The following is a 24,394-nucleotide window of genomic DNA, read 5'->3' as shown; positions in this document are numbered from 1 at the left end:
CCTTTGATTTGCAGATGTTTCAAGATATTTCTCTCATATTAAAGGACCTACTTTACAAAAAAAAATACATCTTTAAAAAACACATGAAATTATGTCAAAAGTAACAAAAATAAAGGCATTCAAATTGGCAAAGAAGAAGTCAAACTCTCCCTCTTCACCGATGACATGATACTCTACATAGAAAACCCAAAAGACTCCACCCCAAAATTGCTAGAACTCATACAGCAATTCAACAGTGTGGCAGGATACAAAATCAATACCCAGAAGTCAGTGGCATTTCTATACACTAACAATGAGACTGAAGAAAGAGAAATTAAGGACTCAATCCCATTTACAATTGCACCCAAAAGCATAAGATACCTAGGAATAAACCTAACCAAAGAGGTAAAGGATCTATACCCTAAAAACTTCAGAACACTTCTGAAAGAAATTGAGGAAGACACAAAGAGATGGAAAAATATTCCTTTCTCATGGATTGGAAGAATTAATATTGTGAAAATGTCAATGTTACCCAGGGCAATTTACACATTTAATGCAATCCCTATCAAAATACCATGGACTTTCTTCAGAGTTGGAACAAATTATTTTAAGATTTGTGTGGAATCAGAAAAGACCCCGAACAGCTAGGGGAATTTTAAAAAAGAAAACCATAGCTGGGGGCATCACAATGCCAGATTTCAGGTTGTACTACAAAGCTGTGGTCATCAAGACAGTGTGGTACTGGCACAGAAACAGACACATAGATCAATGGAACAGAATAGAGAATCCAGAAGTGGACCCTTAACTACTAAATGTGGTAAATAGCAATAAAATCTAAAATCTATAGACTAATATTCGACAAAGGAGGAAAGACTATCCACTGGAAGAAAGACAGTCTCTTCAATAAATGGTGCTGGAAAAATTGGGACATCCACATGCAGAAGAATGAAACTAGACCACTCTCTTGCACCATACACAAAGATAAATTCAAAATGGATGAAAGATCTTAATGTGAGACAAGATTTCATCAAAATCCTAGAGGAGAACAGAGGCAACACCCTTTTTGAACTTGGCCACAGTAACCTCTTGCAAGATTCATCCATGAAGGCAAGAGAAACAAAAGCAAAAATGAACTATTGGGATTTCATCAATATAAGAAGGTTTTGCACAGCAAAGGATACAGTCAACAAAACTCAAAGGCAACCTACAGAATGGGAGAAGATATTTGCAAATGAAGTATCAGATAAAGGGCTAGTTTCCAAGATCGATAAAGAACTTATTAAACTCAACAGCAAAGAAACAAACAATCCAATCATGAAATGGGCAAAAGACATGAACAGAAATCTCACCGAGGAAGACATAGACATGACCAACAAGCACATGAGGAAATGCTCCACATCACTTGCCATCAGGGAAATACAAATCAAAACCACAATGAGATCCCACCTCACACCAGTGAGAATGGGGAACATTAACAAGGCAGGAAACCACAAATGTTGGAGAGGATGCGGAGAAAGGGGAACCCTCCTGCACTGTTGGTGGGAATGTGAACTGGTGCAGCCACTCTGGAAAACTGTGTGGAGGTTCCTCAAAGAGTTAAAAATAGACCTGCCCTACGACCCAGCAATTGCACTGTTGGGGATTTACCCCAAAGATTCAGATGCAATGAAACGTCGGAACACCTGCACCCCGATGTTTCTAGCAGCAATGTCCACAATAGCCACACTGTGGAAGGAGCCTCGGTGTCCAGCGAAAGATGAATGGATAAAGAAGATGTGGTTTATGTATACAATGGAATATTACTCAGCCATTAGAAATGACAAATACCCACCATTTGCTTCGACGTGGATGGAACTGGAGGGTATTATGCTGAGTGAAATAAGTCAATCGGAGGACAAACATTACATGGTCTCATTCATTTGGGGAATATAAAAAATAGTGAAAGGGAATAAAGGGGAAAGGAGAAAAAATAGTGGGAAATATCAGAAAAGGAGACAGAACATGAAAGACTCCTAACTCTGGGAAATGAACTAGGGGTGGTGGAAGGTGGTGGGTGGGGTGGTGGGGGTGACTGGGTGACAGGCACTGAGGTGGGCACTTGATGGGATGAGCACTGGATGTTTTCTATATGTTGGCAAATTGAACACCAATAAAAAATAAATTTATATAAAAAAAGAAATTATGTCAAAAGTGTGTCTTCTTTTACATCTAAACATTACTATAGCTTTGTTTTTTGCTTACTTTTCTCACTATAAACTTTTCATGGGAAAGAACAGTCTTACTTGTAAGAATTAACTTACTTGGAGACAGTTGCTTGTGGAGTATGATTTGAGGCCCCTGACTCATCCCCTCAAGCAGTTTCTAGACACTGAAGATGCTTACTTTTCATGCTCTAGATTTTTTTTTTAAGCAGGCTTAATAGAGGCCTGCCAACTTTTTTTTTTTTTAATTTCAAGGACCCCTGATAGGTAAAATATGTCTAATCACTTAAATATCTCACAAAATCTCAAAGAAAAATTATATCTGAAACTAAATTCATGGCCATTCCCACTAAGCTGTCCTTTCGATATTACTTTTCTTTGCAGTGGTAACTCTACACACCTAACTGCTATTGTCAGAAATCTAAAAGTCATCAGGATTTCACCTACTCCACCAAAACTGCTCCTTTCAAGGTTTGTCCAAAGCTTCTTGTTACTAAATCCAATGGTCTACTCTCAATATTCATCTACTTGACTTACCTGAAGCACTTGACACAAATAGCTACTCTCTCTACCTTGAAAAGTAAAGACTCCTCCCCATCTTTACTTGGTTTCCTGAACACCACCCTTAGCTCTGCTGACTTTCCTCTTACCTTACTCATTGCTCCTTTTCAATATTCTTAGCTTGTTCTTCCACTTCTATCTGACTTCTGAATGATGGTATATCCTAGGGTTTAGTTCCTAGAACTTTTTCCTTAAATGCATTCCCTTGAAAATCTCTGTCAGTCACATAGCTCTTATTAGCAGCTATGAGCTATGTTATGGACTGAATTATATCCTCCTCAAATCTCTATGTTGAAGTCCTAACCCCTATTACCCCAGATTGTGACTATATTTGGAGATGAGGTCTTTAAAGAGATAATTAGGTTAAAACTGAGTCATTAGAGTGGCCTCTAATCCAAAATGACTAATGTTCTTTTAAGAAGAGATTAGGAGGGATCCCTGGGTGGCGCAGCGGTTTGGCGCCTGCCTTTGGCCTAGGGCGCGATCCTGGAGACCCAGGATCGATTCCCACGTCGGGCTCCTGGTGCATGGAGCCTGCTTCTCTCTGCCTGTGTCTCTGCCTCTCTTTCTCTCTCTGTGACTGTCATAAATAAATAAAAATTAAAAAAAAAAAGAAGAGATTAGGAGACGATCAGACACAGAAGAAAGATCATGTTTAGACTCAGTAAGAAAATGGTCCTCTACAAGGAGAGAGGCCTCAGAAGAAACCAACCCACTGACAGCTAAGTCTCAGATTTCCAACTTCCAGAACTGTATGACAATAAATTTTAATTAAGTCAGCCACTCTGTGGTATTTTGTTATAGCAGCCCTAACAAATTAATATAAGCTAAATGTTTATAACCTGTCTTTTATATCTAGCTGCCTACTCTGTATCTCATCCTAGATGATGGACTAAGCATTTCAACCTTAATGTCCCAAACCAAGTTCTGCATCTCAAGAAATGGCAAAACCATGTTTCTAGTTACTCATGTCAAAAAGTTTGTGGTCATTCTCAACTCTTCTCTTTCTCTCTTGCCCCACATCAGCCCACTAGCAATCATACAGTATCTATCTTCAGAATAGATCCACAATACAGCTACTTCTCACCACCCTCACTGATGCAACCCTAGCCCAAGCCACCATGATCCCTCACCAGGATTATTACATAGGCCTCCTGACTGGCCTTCCTGCTTTTGCTCCTATACCCAATTCATTCTATTTTCAATGTAGCCTATAAAGTAATCATATTTAAACAGAAGTTAGGTCATGCCATCTTTCTACTAAAACCCACCTATGGTTTTATACCTGTTTCCAAGTAAAAGCCAAAGCACTTACAATGGCCAATCAATCAAGCCTTACATCACCTCCCTCCCTCCTGCTCTGATCTCAATTCCTACAGCTCTTCCCTTTGTTTGTATTACTCCAGTCCACTGCTGTCCTTGAGAAATGATGCTCACCACTGTTATTTTGAACTTGGATCCCTTGTACTTGCTGTTCTTCTGCTGAAGGCGCTCTTCACATATTCCACAAAGCTCTGTCTCACCACCCCGCACCTTCTTCATGTATTTACTCAAATGCCATCTCCTCAGAGATGATTTCTATGGTTAGTATATTTAAAACTGCAATCCTCTCTTACTACCTAGTCCCTCTCCTCCTTTATTTTAACCCCATAGCATATCATCTTTAACCATCTTTATTACTTAAAATATAAAGTACTTAAAATACTTTATATTTTTCTTTCTTATTTACTATGTCTGCCCTGCCCTCCCACAACCACCCAGTTAGAATATGAGTTCTGCAAGGTCAGAGATTTTCATTTGTTTGATTCACTGTTTTAATTCATATAAGGCAATCAATAGATTTTGTTGAAGAATCATATAATGATTTGTGGAATTTAAGATCTGTCTTCCCATTAGGCTGTAAGATCCTTAAGAGAGAGACAAAGTCTATTTTGTTCACCAGTGAATTTTTAATACCTAGCACTTTTCTTGACTAGGGAGTCATTTAAATATCATTTTACTATTAAATAAATGAACAGATGGATCATATTTAGTATGAATTATTTCAAAAGATATTCATAAGCCAATCACCTTGAAAGTGACTCACAAATATGCGACTAAATGTGAATCAGATTGACTATTTGATAAAAGTAATAATAGCATAATGTAAAAGAGTGTATAATTACGTAAAAACCACTTAATTACTTAGGATATTCAAAAATAAGCTTAATCTCATAACATTTGGTGGAAAATATACATAATGTGTTATCTATCTCAATATAAAGCATGCAAAATGCTTTACATTGTAAAACATGCAAAACAACTCTACTTATTATTGAGAGAGATGTGCATATGCAAAAAGAAGAGAGAAATGTATGGAAATGATAAATGTCAAATTCAGGAGAGCATATACATCTACAGGAAAGGAGAGGATTGCAACTAGGAAAAGGCACATGAGGGATCTCGGCAGGGTTTGTAATGTTTTCTTTGGATAAGTCAGTTGGGGATTCATAGCTGTTCATTGGAGTATTCTTTATATCTTTTTGTTTTTCTGAAATAATCCCAAATAAATAAAAAGACAAACACATAAAATAAACTGCCTATAATTCAAGAGGCGCTTTAACTTTCTCTATGTTTTTCCCTTACTATACAATCTACACAAGCCCTCTGGTTTTCCCTGGGAGGCATAATTACTTCTAATCAGTAGGTTGCTTGCTTCTCCAAGTTTTGCCTCATTCTGCTGTGCTCTGAATTCTAATAGGTGTTAACACTTTTGTACACAGCAAGGAAACTGTTTACCTGTTAATTGGTTTTATTCCTCACATTAAACTATAATTATCTAATACCATCTATCTTTCCACTTGGTGATAGCTAGAAATAAAGTAAAATGAGAAACACAGGTAAGTTTCTTTCATCTACATATCCAGAAAAATGATCTTTAGGAAATCACCAGGGAATACAGTTTTTAGTCCAAAGAAAATGTCTTCTGTTTAGGCTAACTGGTACCAACCACAATTCTATGTAGTTCTTTAACTCTCAATATTTAGGTCCTGAAAAATGTGAGGGGGGAAAACAACCTTGCAAAATTTTCGGCACTGAGATCAAAAGTGCCAATAAACATTCAAAGTGTAATTAGTTCTTTTATGTCCTTGGGAGGGCCTCATACATTACAAAGTCACATATTGAAAAGCCTGAAATGCAACAAGAAATGAGCACTCTCATTTTACAGAAAACAAAATCTCTACATATCTATAGGTCAGTCAGAGTTTTCACCAGAACTCATGCTTCCCAAATTCTACTCTGATGCTCATGGCATTATTCGCGGAAAATGTACTCTAGCGATACTTCCTCCTGGAAGGGAATAACGGAGCTAACACTGAGAATTCTGTTGTCTCTTGCTAAACAGCTTAGAGAGAACTCTCACAACAACTATATGAGGTAGGAATTATAATTCCATTTTCCTGAAGAGCAAAATGGGGCTCAGACAGGTTATGTCACTTGCCCTTATTCTAATAAGTGATAGAACCAGTAAGACAACCAGAATCCAGGCAGATCTGCTCAAGTCCAAAGCTGTGCTTGCTCCACTCTGCCTCTAAAGACTCTCTAAATATTAGTAATGGGGTAGGAGTTAGGGGCAAGATACTACAATAGTCTATGTTATGCAGCCTCAATGGAGGCAATATTTCCCCAAGGAGGCAAATATTCTGTTACAATGCTTTGTGACCCTCCAAAGGGTCACAGAACATATAAATATATATGATAATTCCATAAGAAGAGGAGCAATCTGAAGAAAAAAGTTTTAATGTCTCCTTCCAGGAGAGATCATAGAAAACAAAAAGGTTGAGACACTGGGTCTGTATGTTTGAAGAAAAAAGATGCACATCAATCTTTTTTAAAGACTTTATTTATTTATTTATTCATGAGAGACACAGAGAGAGAGAGAGAGAGAGAGAGAGGCAGAGACACAGGCAGAGGGAGAAGCAGGCTCCATGCAGGGAGCCTGACGTGGGACTGGATCCTGGGTCTCCAGGATCACGCCCTGGACTGAAGGTGGCACTAAACCACTGAGCTGGGCTGCCTGGTGCACATCAATTTTTAAGTCATTTTTCTTACTATAAATATCAACTCAAAACTAGGATTCCTCTTTCTCAAATCTATGAAATATATGTTTTTAAGCATCAATGGTTCTTTTCTCTCAAACTCCAGGCTTTCTGCCATCAAAGCGTGGATTTCAGAGACAAGCAAATCTATCAAGCTGGAAAATCAGCTCAACTATTCACAGGCTACTTGCATTATTACTTGCATTTTCTGAGTTTCATCTTATAGGACCATTGAAACAATTAACTGGAATAGCACGCAAAAGGCCTAACATACAGTAAACTTTCAGCAAACATGAGTCCCTTCCCCACATTTGCTTATTAATTTCTTTGAATAGTAAATCTCTACAAAAGGAACAGGAATGCAAGAATTGGTTAAAATAAAGCCTTTCTTATTTTGAGGAAAGAATTGATTATTTAAGAATGTTGTAGGATTATGCAGTTTCCAAGTGGCTGGGATTTAGTTTTCAAGCATTTAGAAAAGGAAGAGGGTTGGACAGCAGCAGAATTTGCTGGGGTATTTTGAAGAAGTGGTACTTTAAATGTCCTGTGACAGAAGGAAAAATAAGAGGTTAGATTAACTTCAGGATAATAACCTTCGCTGGCCAAACAGCCTGTATTAGAGCAGTGAAATCGCACAGGATAAATATCTTAAAGGAAAGAAAGTAAGAGGCAGCAGATAGACTGGCCTTTTCAGTGGTAGAAACTGGATTGAGATTTGGGTTTCTGAAATTGTGATGTAGGGTATTATGCCTTGATGCAACTATTTCAGTTCCAGATTATATTAAATGGAAGATTGCATCTCCCCTCCATTGTGCTAGCTTAAGCACATGACAGCAGGAGTCATAATCTTTATAACTGCTCATATTTAATATTTCACCTTACCTTCAATGATAGGCAATATACTTCAACTAAAAACAAATGTATACCCCAAAGCAGATTCCTTAAGGATTTATTTTTAAAATTCAAATAAAGATATTACCTCATAGACATTAGCCAAAAAAAACTTCACCAATAAATTCCATATTTCAAACAACTTATTTTATAGGTAAACTAATATCAATACCCATGCTTATTTTTGTTTATTACTATAATCCCCTTAGTTTTTCCTTTAATTGCTTAGTACAAAGGAATATGCCAAGTAGAAAGGATTATAAAATGTAATATAAAAATACACATATACATAATGTATATTTTTATTGAAGAATATGTATATACATTTATGAGTATGCCTATCTATTTAAATCTTACATCTTATGTATATTTGGCAGACTTGCTGTACATAATCACATAGGCATTACAAATGGGCAGATTTTATTTCTCTCACTAGGAAATAATATCATTTTAATTACATACTTATCACTACCCTATAGCAGCAGAAATTTAGAAATACACCATATAAAGTTATAAAAAGAATGAGTCAAGAACTGAGATACTGAATGAAAGATGATGTAAAGAAGGAGATGACAAAATTTGAAGCTGAGTTTCTATTTGTCAGGAATAAATCATCACTATAATAAAAAAAATGTGAAAAAAAATCATCACTCTAGTGAATATGCAGCCATTGGCTATACAGATTTAAGAATAAAGAAGCTTGTCTGTGGGGTTTTAATTATCTTAATCCTAAATTATCTTAATCTTATCTGAAAAGAGAAGAAATAAAATATTTCATCAAAGGGGTGCCTGGGTGGCTCAGGCCATATCTCAGAGTTCTCCGATTGAGCCTCACACTGGGATCCCTGCTCAGTGCTTTTCCCTCTCCTCCCAGCTAGTGCTTTCTCTTGCTATTTCTGTCTTTCTGTCTCTCAGTCTCTCAAATAAATATATAAAATCTTAAATTTTTCATGAGATAAATAGACATGGTTCTGACTACTATGGGAGCAGCAGTCCACAAGTGTGTTCATTTTAAGGCACCAGTTCCAGGTCCAGATGCTCTAGGTTACTATCCACTAAATATTAGAGGAATCAGACTTTTCTAATCCCATAGTGGTGAAGTGGTGAAAAAAAAAGCAGAGTTTCAAAATCATTCTTTGCTTCTTTTTAACCAATTCTAAAATTTTACTAGAAGTAGATCATCATGGTAAACATAAAAATACCAAAAATGTCCTTCTCTGACATCCTGTCTCATTTCCAAAATCCCTTCCTATGAGTTTTTAAGTATCCTTCCTGGGTTTTACATTATGTCTGGACTTCTCACTAATTATGGTATTGAGTGCTCTGGATGACTATTTTGCTTCATGGTGTTACAATTATATCATAGAACCAATTACACTATGTCAGTGCAATTTTCCACATAAATAGTGTTGACAGCAATTGATACTATGGCTCAGAAGCTTTAGAAATGGGCAAAGTCCCAGTTGGAATAGTAGCTATTTTTTTTCTTTTGCTTAAGTGAATCAACTTATTTCTTTTTCTTTAGTTGCCTTTTTCCTACCTTGTGTTTAGAGCCCAGTAGAATTGAACCATCACCTTAATAACCAGAACAAAAAAACAAAGGACCCATTTAAATGAGATGACAATTTAGCTAAAGAACATCAACACATCCACATTTAACTGTCTTCACTTCTCCATATCTCAGAATTTACATAGCCTTTATAAATTCTTGAGTTCTTAGGTTTGTTTATTTATATGAGTAAAATATACTATCATCTCATCTATGTTCGAGGAGCAAAATATAACAGGCAGCTTTGCATAGACCACAGACATGAGAAAATGAGCTTTCCCAGACTTTTTAAAGGTCAGTTCATTCTGAAATAATTTACAAGAATGATTTTGCTATCTTTTCAAATAAGCATTTCTGTGAATTGTCAAGTTTGAAATGTTATATTCAAAGTTTTCCATTTATATATGGCTATTGCAATTAAAAAATATATTTAACATTGCACATCACCATGCAAGTTACTTTATGAAAAAACGGAGCCATTTATAAGCCCCAAAACAGTAATGCTAGGGAACAAACCTATACTACTATTACAGAAAGAGCTGGGTCTTTCTCCTTTGATCTCAGAAGTTCTTCTGGAATTTATATAAGAGCTTAGGCATGATCAATAACCTAAACAGGGTTTAAAATCTAGTTTTCCAAAATATATCATTAAGCTGAATGTCTACATCAGATACTTTTTATAAATATTTCATATACTTTAGATGAATCATCAGGATCAAAACCCAGAAAGCCTTCATTCCAATACCCACCAAGGGCCAGCCACTGATTGGAAGCTTAGTGTGAAAAGGTGCTGAAAGCATGTTTGCTTCCTATCTGAAACATAGAGGGGGATATAATAGGTTAGCTCAAAGTCTGAGGAAGAGATTCAATTTATTTTATTCATATCTTCACTATATCTTGCATCACTTTAGGAAGTGTTTTAAGCTGCTTTCTTTCTGATTAATTTTAGAACTTACTTGAAAAAAGTCAGTTTTGAACTTTCAGATATCCTAGCAATGTCATCAGATTGATACATTACACCAGACATTTTTAACACTACACAAAAACAAAATACAGACTCATTGTGAACCACAGAAGCAAATGTTCTGCAGCAACAAATAAATTTTAAAATATAGAGATAAGTTAGAATGACAGGTTAAGCTGGTTTAGAAAGTGCTTGTGGACAAGAAGTATGAACTGGGATATAGTTTGATTTCTGGAAACTCTCAAATTAGAAAATGTGAAAGATTTAGTGAGTGAAAAACATCCTGTGATCCAATCCTCTATCAAATATTCATCTTCAATCCTACTTACTAAGAATTCTATACCCATGAGAGAGAGATATGGAAAGCAGGAAATGAGACCATTATGATAACTTTGGGTTGATTTGCCCTTATAACATACTCCCATCTGAAGGATCTGTGCTTCTTTAGAATATGTCATGAAAAATAGGCAGAGAATATAGAAACTGAAAATGCAATCTATGGACAGAACCATTTTAAAAGGAAATGATTTCCTGACTCTTCTTTAAGGAATCAATAGCCCTACAGTATCATGTAATGAAATTCAAAAGGAAAAATCATACTCTCCCAAAGTCTTAGGTATATGACCATTTGTCACCAACAACACAACTATGAATATAGCAGTGAACAAAAAGAGGTAACCACACAAAGACTACAGACAAGAACATTCCACACAAAAGGGCAGTCAGTACGAGGGCCTAAAGTGGGTATATATATGGTCTGTTCATTATGGTTCATTGTGGTTGGAGAGAAAGGAACAAGGGAAGAATAATATAAAATAAAGTAGAAAGAATAGGCAAGGGCCAGTACATGTGATATTTTATAAGTCAGGGCAAGAGATTTGGGTCTCATTAGCTATGGTATTTGGTGATTTTTAACAGATCATTCTAGCTCCTGAATGAATTATAGAGAAAGCATAATAGAAATAAGGGATACCCATTATTGTAGGCCAATTAAAAGGTGATGGCTGATCAATAATAGAGTTAGAAGTGAGCAGACGAATTTAAGATAGATCTTAGAAGTAGGCTCTATAAGACTAAAATGAAGAACTAGAAAAAAAAAAAAAAAAAAAGCAAGGGATGGAAAGTAATTAAGAAGAAGTCCTGGATTTTGTCATGAGTGATTAGATGAAAAATGGTGCCATTTTCTAAGAAGGAAGTTCAGAAATAACTTTAATTACTCAAAGATGAAATAAACTTGTCTCCTAAAAAGAAGCACAACTTCAATTCTTTTTTTTTTAAGATTTTATTTATTTATTCATGAGAGAGAGAGAAAGAGAGGGAGAGAGAGAGAGAGGCAGAGACGCAAGCAGGTTCCATACAGGGAGCCCGATGTGGGACTTGATCCTGGGTCTCCAGGATCAGGCCCTGGGCTGAAGGCAGCGCTAAACCGCTGAGCCACCCAGGCTGCCCCACAACTTCAATTCTAAGTTCCTCATGAGACTAAGTCACTGAGAATCACACTGCAATATGTTAGATACTAAACTTTTTTCATTTTCCTTTTCAGACCTTCAAGCCCTCCAACGTAGTTCATAGATCAATTTGCTATGATCCTGTTGATTTACACAGCAGTGAGAAAATGAATCTTGCCTTCTAAAGTGGAAGCACCACAGGGTTCATGTTGAGTCAAATGGAATTTAAAAGGTTTATAGTGAATTTTACAAGCCAGCCAATAGTAATGCTGTTTCTTCACAGCTTGTTTCAATTTTACTTAATCTACATACACCATTAAATGACATTAAAAGTATTACAGAATATCTATATGACTTTTGTTAAAAGAATAAAAGAATATGGGTTGTCTCCCACAAGCAACCTCCCTTTTACATAAACAGCCATGGTGGGGTGTGCAAAGAACAGTACTGAGTAAAAATTAGTTTTCTTAACAAAAAGAATTACTAACACTTCAAGAATTATTTTTCTTTTTAAGGCCTCAAGATAATATGAAAATAGATAGATACAGGAGAAACATAACAGAAAAACGTAAAGTTCATACTCACAGATACTTAGTACCAAGTGAGGGTCCATGAAGTTTAAACAACTTCTCACTGTCAGGACACTTAAGGACTCTCCAGAGCATATTTCGTCGGTCATATTACCAGAAAAACTTGCAAAATAAATTCTCTTTTAATCTATGTTGGATGAAGCAGGAAAGACCCGCATTAACCTATGTTTAATGATTTCAGAGACTGTCTTTGCCCGAAAGGTTTAGGTAGGGGGCACCTGAGTGGCTCAGTCGATTAAGCCTCTGACTCTTGATTGGGGCTCAGGTCATGATCTCAGAATTGTGAGACTGAGTCCCATGTCAGGCTCCACGCTCAATGCAGGCTGCTTGTCCCTCTCCCTCTTATTCTCCTCCCTAATAAATAAATAAATAAAATCTAAAAAAAAAAAATTAGGCAGAAAAGAGCCAAATATTTCTCTGGGAAAAGAGAAAAGGGTCCTTTCAATTGTCATAGAGTTCTTTATAAATCAGACAGATCCAGAGGCCATATTTTCATTTTGTCTTAATGCCATCTACCTGTATGCCTGTAACTTGTCTACCAGTGTGGACTCTATATTGTAGGGGCTCTAATGTTAGTCATTTATCAAGGAAACCTCCTTGCACTTGTTGTTTTTCCCCTTAGAAACAATCTCCTCAAAGCACCTGTGGCTGTTTAATTTTCTTCTGTCCCAGATTTCAGCTCAAATAGTCTCTCCTCACAGAAACCTATTCACCTGTATTTGTTTGGTAGCCAAAAATTGTGTAACATATAAGCCCAATATGCAATAGTTCAACTACAATAGGAGTTTATTTCTCTTCCACTGAATAGCCCAGGCGAGTCTTGTAGGTTGCAACCAGGATAGGAAGCTTTGCTCCACACAATCATTCAAGGACTCAGGCTGACATTAGCACTACCATTTTTAACACAAGATTTCCAAAATTGCTCTGGTCACTGATAATTGTTATGACTTTCTAGCCCACAAGAAGAAACAAATGTCATTTAAAAACCACATGTGGGGATCCCTGGGTGGCGCAGCGGTTTGGCGCCTGCCTTTGGCCCAGGGCGCGATCCTGGAGACCCGGGATCGAATCCCACGTCGGGCTCTTGGTGCATGGAGCCTGCTTCTCCCTCTGCCTATGTCTCTGCCTCTCTCTCTCTCTGTGACTATCATAAATAAATTAAAAAATTTAAAAAAATTATAAAAAAAAACCACATGTGGAAGGATTTATGATCCAGGCCTAGAAGTGAATACTCTTATTAGTCCCACTTTAGAAATGAAGAAAGTGAGATGTAGAAAGGTTAAGTAATTTGCTCAAGGCCTACAGTGAAAACAACAAAATTGGATTCAAGTCTTGTCCTAGAACTCAGTTTCCTGAGCCCACACTCTTAATCACTAAGCTATAAGCTATATGTCCTCTCATAAAATATTTATTCATTAACAGCAGTGTTTATCAACTGAGACAATATTGGCAATGTCTGGAGACATTTTTGATTATCATAACTTGGGTCAGGGAGTTTCTGGTGTTTAGCGGGTTGAGCTCAGTGATGTTGCTAAACATTCTATACTCACATGACCTCCTCCTCACAACAAAGAATTATTCAGCTCAAAATGTCAATAGTCCCAACATTGAACAACCCCAATTTAGAAGGATACACTGTTATTCAATGACATGTGCTTTGAACAAATAATAAGCAATTGCTCTCTTGCTCTGATTTTCTAAAAGATTGTTTTTCTCAAATAAAAGGCATCCAAATGGGTAAGGAAGAAGTAAAACTTTCACTATTTGCAGATGACATGATACTCTAGATAGAAACCCTAAAGACTCCACTAAAAAACTATTAGAACTGATAAGTAAATTTAGTAAGATTGCAGGATACAAAATCAACAACACAAATCTGTTGCATTTCTCTACATTAATAATGAAGCAACAGAAAGACAAATTAAGGAAGCAGTCCCATTTACAATTGCACAAAAAATAACAAAATACCTAGGAATAAACTTAACCAAGGAGGTGAAAGACTTGTATTCTGAAAACTATAACACTGATAAAAGAAATTGAAGATGAAACAAATGGAAAGATATTCCATGCTCATGGATTAGAAGAACAAATATTGTTGAAATGTGCACACTACCCAAAGCAATCTATAGATTTAATTCAATCCCTATCAAAATACCAATAGCATTCTTAACAGAACTAGAACAAATAATCTTAAAATTGTCTCTATGTTGTTGCTTACGTTCTCTTTACATACCTTAGGATCTAATTTTAATTTGCCCCTGAAAATTTTATGATTATCTTCTTCAAGCTTGTATTATCTTTCGCAACAATACAGGACAGTCTCTATTGTTTTTCATTCTAACATTTTCCAATATCCTGCCTCTTTATGACACCCACTTCTACAGGTTAACAACCTTTGCAATGACCTCCACAATGGAGACCAAAACCAAATGTTCACATAGCTCCTCCTTCCCTCGTTAACACACCAGACATACTTACCTCATTTGAGGCCACTGTGTTCTCCTGAATCTAGACAGGATTTTAAAGACCATCTAATGTAAAACTCCCATCTTATTTTTAAAATGAAATTAAAAGAGCAATAGCAAAGCCAAGATGAAACACCAGGCCTCCTGACTTCCAGTTGATGATTATCTTTAAAATGCCACACTGCCTCCTACCTGACAAGAATGTCCATATGCATTTACATTTGCTTGTATTAATGCTTTTAATCTAGCTAGAGCCAACAGTAAAGTTAGAGGAGGCTGCTAATTTCTAAATAAGTTATTTGGTACAATTTGCTTTGTAGATTTGTATAGTTGCTCAGACATTATATACACTTTAAGACAGTGTTCACAGAAGTCAAATTTGCTGATTTTTACATGTTGGATTGCCTCTTTATTGGTTTTAGAGCTAAACAGTATGATTTTGTGTCTTTTATAAATTAAAACTGAAATGCTCTATTTTAAGTATAGTAGCAGTGAGTAAGCTGAGTAATCACAGAGAACATGAAGAAATTCCAGCATTCAGGAGAAAGGATGGTGAGAATTCTCACATCTCTTCTGAGCTCTACCTAGTTTTGATTCTAACATAAATTGGTTCTGGAGCGGGGTGGATGACAGGATGGATGCAAGAGATAATAGTGAAGATGATGAAAGGGGAAAAAATGCATATGGAAAGATCTATTTGGAGGAAAACAGAGGGAAACCAATTGAAGCAAATCAGAAAGCAAATGGCCCCAAAATGTGAACTTACCACCACCAAACCCAGGATCTCCAGGTGTTTTCCTTTCTTTTCCTACAGAGACAAGATTGTCAGGATGTCAAGCACCTGATTGAACTCTGCTGCACTGCACTGTGAATTCCAGGGCTATGTGTGTCATTCTGTCCATCTGTTTCCAATTTAACATGCTCTTTCTCTCCAGATAGCTTTACAAATAGCTAAGCACATTTAATGTGGTGACCCAACCAGGAAGGATGTGTCAGACTGCTAACTCTGGTGCTCCTTTCGAATGATTGTCTGGACAGGCAAAACATGACCAGCAGCTATTCCTTGCCAGGGATTTCCATGGCAGAGAGCCGTCTAATCTGGATATGATCTTTCTCATGACCTTGGCTGCTGTTTCACTGTAATTATCTTAAACCTACAGGTAAAAGCTAGGCACTCTCATGCATATGGAATTTTTATGGAAATGAACATCAAATATGGAATGTAAGCTTTATAGAACAATGAAGAAGCAACAGATGTGAAGGAGCAAGAAGGGAAAAACAAGAGGAACCAGATGGTTAACATTCCTATGAAAAATGGTATGTGATACGGCACAATTGCCCTCTTGGTAGAAACAGAAATGCTGTGGCTTTAAAGAGAATTCAGTGCCTAGCTTCATCTTTTCATATCCCCCACTATTCTAACTCTTTGCCACTCTGCTGTAGTGCTGACTCCAGGACTTTTACAGTGCCAGAGTATCCAGCTTATCACAGAAAGATGAACCACACAATTAAAGACGAGAACTAACCATGAAGTCACATTAGATCTGAATGGTTGTTGAAGCCTGGAAGGACTAGAAACAAAGAAGGAGAAGGAGAAGAAAAGTCTTAAGATGTTCCTAATAAAAAATGCAGCAAAGATAAGAAGATAAATGCATAGAGTGGTGATTTCATAGAAAAATATCCCATAGTGGTGCAAAGATTTCAAGTCTATGTGTAAATTACCATTAAAAAGTCCACCTATAATTAGATCCACATTTCTCCACCAAAAAAAAAAAAAAAATGTAAGGTATATCTCTACCAATATGTGAAAACACACATGCATTATGAATACAAAATTATGATACACCAATTCCATATGCACACTACATTATTTAAGATATGATTTTTTTTTTTACTGTAAAACCATTCATTGCAGTTTACCATAACACAAGCTAAGACATTATATCTTGTGCCTATAGTCAGAGTTCTCACAAGCATCCCACATATGCAAAAGTCCCATAGAGGCCTCAATAAAAAGGAAATGCAAGGAGACTTGAAAACAAAGAAACAAAGACAAATTAGCCTTAAAAACTTAGAAAATGTTTTGTTTTTTTAAGAGAAGAGGAATGAATGGAGAGGAAAGAAGTGGATTTTACTCCAGCTCTATTTGGTCCTAGACAGGAAGACATGAGAAGGTGATAGTTTGTATGACAACTCTAGTAAAGGGAATATCTGATTAACTGGTATTTCCAGCTTATAATAAATTCCATATAAATAAATCTAACTGCAGTTTACTGTTTGTGAAATTAATGTCAATACAATCTTTATCACCTGTTTTAATAAATATTATACTAGGGTTACTAAAACACTTAAAATTCTTTGAAGACATATGAAAGAAATTTTATGTGTTTTATGATACTATTCCTGTATAAAGCTGGTCAATTCTTTTGAATGTGTAAGCCCAATAGAAGATTTTCAAAACTGCATTTTTAAACAGAGACCCAAATAAAGTACCTTGATCTTGGCAATGTGTTAAATTTGCATGTGTAAGTAATTAGACTATATTTTTAAGCAGTATTCCCTTGTGCAAGTCTTTGTTCTCTACTTTCTGCAAATGAAATTAAAGAAGGATATATGGAATTTAAAAATCTCTTGTTTTCCTTTTAAAAATACTTTGCAGTGGGGCACCTAAGTAGCACAGTTAAGCCTTCCATTCTTGGTTTTGGTTCAGGTCATGACCTCAGGGTTGTGAGATCCAGCCCCACAGGGGAACTCTGTTCAATTGTTTCAGTTTCTCTCTCCCTCTCCTTCTGCCCCTCCCTGCCATGTGCACATTCTCTCTCTCTTTCTTTCTCTTTCTCTCTCCCTCTGTCTCTCCCTCTAACTCTACCTCTCTCATAAATGAATAAATCTTTTTTAAAAAACCTTGTAGTAAAGTGTACTCAATTACAAAGGAAATCACAAAAGACAAGAAGAACTCTGATGATTTCAGAGTGTGACAGCCACACACCAATAGATTAACTCCCAGCAGATGGCAGATGGATTACAAAAATCACAGTTTGTCTTCATCAAAAGTACTTTCAGAATTTAACATTGAATATCATTTCAAGTTCAAAATGTTCCCTCCAGGCACACCTGGGTGGCTTAGTGGTTGAGTGTCTGCCTTTGGCTCAGGGCATGATCTCGGGGTCCTGGGATGAGTCCCATATGAGGCTCCCCACAGGGAGCCACTTCTCCCTCTGCCTATGTCTCTGTTAGTATATATATGTATATATGTATATATATGTGTATATATATAACTTTTATATCTCTTACATTCTTATTATAGACATAATCAAATTCATTATATTTAAAATAAATATTTTTAAATTTATTTAAAGTATTACTTTCATATTCTTTAAATTCTCACTTTAGATATGTTTAGTTTATATGTAAAATAATACTTTAAAAATCTATTTTAAAATTTATTTATACTATGGGTTAATCTTAGAGGCTAAAAATTATAAAATAGAATAGTTGAGGAGACAGAAGGAGAGCTCAAAGTTACACTATTTTAGTCATGAGAATCTCAAGAGAAATTCTCTACGCATGTTGTCTGGATGTGACTTGAAACAACCCGAGATTGTATTCTAGCTCAGTTACTAAATCAAGCAAATTGTTTAGCATCTACATCTCAAGTATCTTACCTATAAAATGGGAGAATTTATTTCTCGTGTCAACTAAGTAATCATGTTATTACACTTCTTAAAGATTGTTTTCAAAGAGATGAAATTAAAAAAAAGTGAAATGGCAAAAAGCATATATGCCAAATATTATCCTTTCTACATGCCATTTAATTTCTCACTCTTCAAGATGGCAGAAATACAAACTTCGTATCTTCACATATCAAGCAATCACTTCTCAAAATATTAATCAAGTGTATGCTATGCGCCAGCAATAAAAAACTAACAACTCTGTTTTCGTGAGTTTTATGTTCTAGAGAAAGATAACAAACAAGTAAATAAATAAACAAAATATAGTGTTCCAGTAGTTTCTTAGGGAAATGAAACACATCTTAAATACTCCAAAACTTAGCACAATATCTGAAACAAAATATATATTCAATGTATATAGAATTAATGGATAAAGGAAAAGAGGAAAATAAAAAGAAAAAAGAATGATTTAATAAGTTGTTATCCTGGGGCACCTGAGTAGCCTAGTCAGTTAAGTGTCCCACTTTTGATTTTGGGTCAATAAATGATTTCATGTCATGCAATCAAGCCCCTCATTGGGCTTGTGCTCAGTGCAGAATCTCCCTGAGTTTCTCTCTGTCTGCCGCTTCCCCTAGTGTGCGCACTCTCTCTCTCAAATAAATAAGTAAATCTTAAAAAAAAAAAAAAGTTCTCACCCAACAAATTAAAAAAAAATGACTTTGGCTATGGCAGAGTAGCATTTTACAGACAAACTATTATACTGAAGACAACAAAAGCTCAGGATAATCCAGCTCATTAAAGGCCTTGGAAAACAACAATGGTAACCAAGATTTAGAAGGATAAAACCCCAAAGAAAAGAAAAAGTATTGAAGTGAATCCATAACTCTCTGTTCCTAGATCCCAAAGGGATTTGCAAATTTCTAAGATGAAGATGGCAAGAAGCCAAGAGTTGATTTTTTAAGTAGCCTCATGATCTCAAGTTGGTAAGAAAGTTCCTACCAAAGAGAAAGGATCTTGGTAAAAAAGAGAGGCTTTCCAGTCAGACAATCCAAAATCTACAATTTAGGAATAAGGGCAAATTAGAAATAATCTGGCCCTTAGAAATACTGAAACTCAGGGGCAGCCTGGGTGGCTCAGCAGTTTAGCAACGCCTTCAGTCCAGGGCCTGATCCTGGAGACCAGGGATCAAGTCCCACATCAGGCCCCCTGCACGGAGCCTGCTTCTCCCTCTGCCTGTGTCTCTGCCTCTCTCTCTCTCTCTCTCTGTGTCTCTCATGAATAAATAAATAAATAATCTAAATTAAAAAAAAGAAATACTGAGATTCAAATTTCTCAATCCTTCCTTGGATCAAGATGATGTGTCCAAATACTATCCCCAAGAGAAGACAAACACATTCTAAAAAAAAGATAATATTACCCAGAAGCTCCATAATTTTTGTATTAAATATGTGAGGTACTCAAAAATTATTAAGTATGCCAGGAGAGAGAGGACCATAAAAGCCAAGAGATAAAATAAGAAACAGAAATAGACTCATAGATGGTTCATATGTTGGGCTTATCAGACACAGACATAAAAATAACTTTAATATGTGAAAAAATTAAATGACAGAGAATTCACCTAAGAACTGGAGTCTGTAAGAAAATTATAAATTGGGATGCCTGGATGGCTCAGCAGTTGAGCATCTGTCTTTGGCTCAGGGTGTAATCCTAAGGTCCTGGAATTGAGCCCCACACTGAGCTCCCTGGGAGGAGCCTGCTTCTCCCTCTGCCTATGTCTGTGCCTCTCTCTGTATATCTCTCATGAATAAATAAATCTTCAAAAAAAAATTTTAATTAAAATTTTGGAACTGATGTCCCAGGTCACTAAGACTCAGAACTCAATATATCATTTTAGACACTCTAGAAAGAAGTATTAATGAGATGGAATACAAGTCAATAAACATACCTAAATGAAAATAGCTTTTTTAAAGATATAAAACACAAAGTGTAAAAAACATTTGGGACATAATGAAAAGATATATTATACATATAATTGAAATCCCAAAAGAAATATAGAAAAAAAAGAAGGAAGTAGCCATAATTTTAAAATATAGGTGAAAATGTTCAAAAAAGGAACAAAGACATCAAGCAACACCATTAAGAAGCTTTACAAACTCAAAACAAAATAAATGCAAAGAAAACAACATTAATATATATACTTCTGAAAACCAAAAATAAAGAAAAAATCTTAAAGGCATGTAGAAACAAAAACTGCTTTCCAATTTAAAAAAGTGATAACTCATTTATGAACAGGAATGAAATTAGAGAATAATGGGATCATATTTTTAAATTTCTAAATCAGGGTAACATCTAACCAGAATTCCTTACCTAGAAAGATACATCTCAAAAATAAAGGGCAAATCAGAGTGTCTGGGTGGCTCAGTTGGTTGTGTCTGCTTTCAACTCAGGTCATGATCCCCAGGGTCCTGAAATTGAGCCCCATTGGGCTCCCTGCTCAATAGGGAGCCTGCTTCTCCCTCTCTCTCTGCCACTCTCCCTGTTTGTGCTCACTCTTTCCCTCTCTGTCAAATTAACAAATAAAATAGGAATGCCTGGGTGGCTCAGTGGTTGAATGTCTGCCTTTGGCTCGGGTCATGACCCCAGGGTCCTGGGATCAAGTCCCACATCAGGCTCCCTGCAGGAAGCCTGCTTGTCTCTCTGCCTATGTCTTTGTCTCTCTCATGAATAAATAAATAAAATCTTAAATTAATTAATTTTCTTAAAAATAAATAAGTAAAGTAAAGGGCAAATAAAGATTATATCAGAAAAACAAAAGTAGAGAAAATGTACTGGCAGCAGACCCATGCAAACAACCAAACAAACAAAAAATTCAAGATCCTTCCAGCCAGAGAAAGTGATTCTAAATGCACAAAAAGGAATAAAGTATGATAAATGAGTAAATGTGTAGAAAAATCTAAATGAATTTGAATTCATAAAACAAAATATATTGTGCATTATGGAATTTTATACACATAATTAAAATATGTGACTAGAATAGCAAAAAGGCTAAAGGAGGTGGGGTAAGGTATGCTTAAAATTATTTCATTGTCACTGCTCCTGGACTCTTCCCAGTAAGCATCATAAAGTCTCCCCTCCCACTGCCATCAGGTCTAAGTCTGTGTCTCCCAAGGAGCCTGAGCAGCTGCAGAAGCTCTTCATCAGAGGTTTGAACTTTGAAACAGCAAATCAAAGTCTGAGGAGCCATTTTGAGCAATGAGGAACACTTATAGACTGTGCAGTAATGAGAGATCCAAACACCAAGTTCTCCAGAGGCTTTGGGTTTGTCACCTATGCCACTGTGGAGGGGGTGGATGCAGCCATGAATACAAGGTCACATAGGTGCATGGAATAAATAGAATCTGAAGAAGAAGAAGAAGAAGAAGAAGAAGAAGAAGAAGAAGAAGAAGAAGAAGAAGAAGAAGGAGGAGGAGGAGGAGGAGGAGGAGGAGGAGGAGGAGGAGGAGGAGGAGGAGGAGGAGGAGGAGGAGAGAGGGAAAGGGGGAGGGGAGGGGGATTGGAGGGGGAGGGGAAAGGGAGGAGGACACTGAGGAACATCATCTAAGAGATTATTTTGAATAGTATGGGAAAATTGAAGTGATTGAGATCATGACTGACAGAAGCAGTGGCAAAAAAGAGGTTTGCCTTTTGTAACATTTGATGACCATGAATTCTGTAGACATGATTGTCATTCAAAAATATGAATATGAAGTAAGGAAAGCCCTATCTAAGCAAGAGATGGCTAGTGCTTCATCCAGCCAAAGAGGTAGTAGTGGTTCTGGAAACCTCAGTGGTGGTTGTGGAGGTGGTTTTGGTGCAAATGACAACTTTGGTCATGGAGGGAACTTCAGTAGACAAAGTGGCTTCGGTGGCAGTCAAGGAGGTGGTGGATATGGTGGTAGTGGGGATGGCTATAACATATCCGGTAATGATGGAAGCAACTTTGGAGGTGGCAAAAGCTATAATGATTTTGGCAATGATGACAATCAATCCTCAAACTTTGACCCATGGAAGGAGGAAATTTTGGAGGCAAAAGCTCTGCCCCCTATGGTGGTGGAGGCCAACACTTTGCCAAACCATGAAACCAAGGTGGCTATGGTGGTTCCAGCAGCAGCAACAGCTATGGTAGTGGCAGAAGGTTTTAATTGCTACTGTGAAACACAGCTTAGCTGGAGAGGAGAGCCAGAGAAGTGACAGGAAAGCTACAGGTTACAACAGACTTGGGAACTCAGCCAAGCACAGTGGTGGCAGGGCCAGGCTGCTACAAAGAAGAAATGCTTTAGACAATACTCATTTGTATGGGCAAAAAACTTGAGGGCTGTATTTGTGACTAATTGTATAACAGGTTATTTTAGTTTCTGTCCTGTGAAAATGTAAAGCATTCCTACAAAGGGTTTTAATGTAGATTTTTTTTTTTTTGCACCCATGCTGTTGATTGCTAAATGTAATAGTCTGATCATGATGCTGAATAAATGTGACTTTTAAAAAAATGTGCTGTGTAAGGTTAGTTTACTCTGAAGCCACTTGATAAACTACCCCAAGAGTATAAAGTTAGAATTCCTTCAGGGTGATGCTAAGTTCTGTTCAAAATTTATTTGCAACCTGCTTGGGCACAGGAGCCATTGTTTCCACAAACCTTGGTATAGATGAAATGACAATTAATGTGTTGTGACCTGGAGTTCAAAGTCCTGGAGTTTATTTGGTTATTATGATTGTTGGCACATCCTATGCAATATATCTAAATTGAATTATGGTATCAGATAAAATTATACATGGGATTTTTAAATAAAATAAAATAATAAAATTATTTCATTGTGTATCAATTGATAAAAGTAGTAAAAATTATAATAGTACTAATTTTAGTAGAGTTTACTGAGTAAAAGATTCATTTTCTAATATCTAGAATAGGTATTAGCAAACTATTCCTAAGAATTGACTTTAACTCACCACCTATTTTTATTTAGCCTGAAACCTAAGAACAAGTTATATCCTTAAATCTTAGAAAAATATTTTTTTAAAAATGCAATGATTATAGAGTGCTTTACAATACGTCATGCATTGCTCTCAATCTTTGCATTTATTAGTTATTTAATCTTTACATCAACCTTGTGAATTACTCATTGTGCACTGAGGAAATAGAAGCTTCTAGTTACTTCAATAGTTAAGTTATTAAATAGTTAAGGATCACACGCTAATGATCACTCCTAAAATTCAAAGTCAGGGAGTCTGATTCTAGAGATTGTGCTCTTATCCAAAACCAGAACAATATACAGATGCAAACATCATATTCTAGCACATTTTCAGGAGGTAATCTTACTGTGGTTTACAGAAGCAAGAAGACGTCGTATTTCTATAATGATGACAAGAATACTAAATTTAAACTCCAAAATAACTGAATACTAAATTTAAACTCCAAATAACTGAAACTGAAACGTTTATTTCCTTAAAGAAAGAATTCCATTCTTCTCATCCTATATTACAAAAAACCCTTACTCAATTATTTTTATTATATTTTGAAATTTGTTTATAAACAGTTTGTGTAAATTTGTTCTTTTTCTTATTATATAAGTAGCTGCATAGTATCCTTGATTTTGCTCCTTGGCCTGAAGAACATAAAGTATTCACCATCTGGACTGTTGTAGATAAATATGCTAACCTCAGTTCTAGAATAACCAGAAAAAGGGTACCAAAAAAATGTACAGCTATGAGATTGGCAAAATCAAATAATCTAAAAGATGTCAAGGAAAGAACATAAAAGGAATAAAAAAACATGTGAAACAAAGAAGAAATAAATATGAAGATTTAAACCCAAACAGGGGTCCCTGGTGGCTCAGTCGGTTAAGCATCCAACTTTTGATTTTGGCTCTGATCATGATCTTAGAGTTATAGGATTGAGCCCGGAGTTGGGCCACATGCTCAGAGTCTCCTTAAGATGCTCTCTCCCTCTGCCCACCATACTC

The 24,394-nt window shown here is 36.2% G+C and overlaps 1 pseudogene; it reads left to right on the top strand.

The window, feature by feature from the left end:
- The first annotated feature begins 21,678 nt into the window (after positions 1–21,678).
- LOC106558131 lies at positions 21,679–22,579 on the top strand (annotated as a pseudogene).
- Positions 22,580–24,394: the final 1,815 nt, after the last annotated feature.

The sequence above is a fragment of the Canis lupus genome, chromosome 32 (assembly GCF_011100685.1).
Source record: "Canis lupus familiaris isolate Mischka breed German Shepherd chromosome 32, alternate assembly UU_Cfam_GSD_1.0, whole genome shotgun sequence".
Classification (NCBI taxonomy): domain Eukaryota; kingdom Metazoa; phylum Chordata; class Mammalia; order Carnivora; family Canidae; genus Canis; species Canis lupus.
This window is presented reverse-complemented; position numbering and strand designations above follow the sequence as displayed.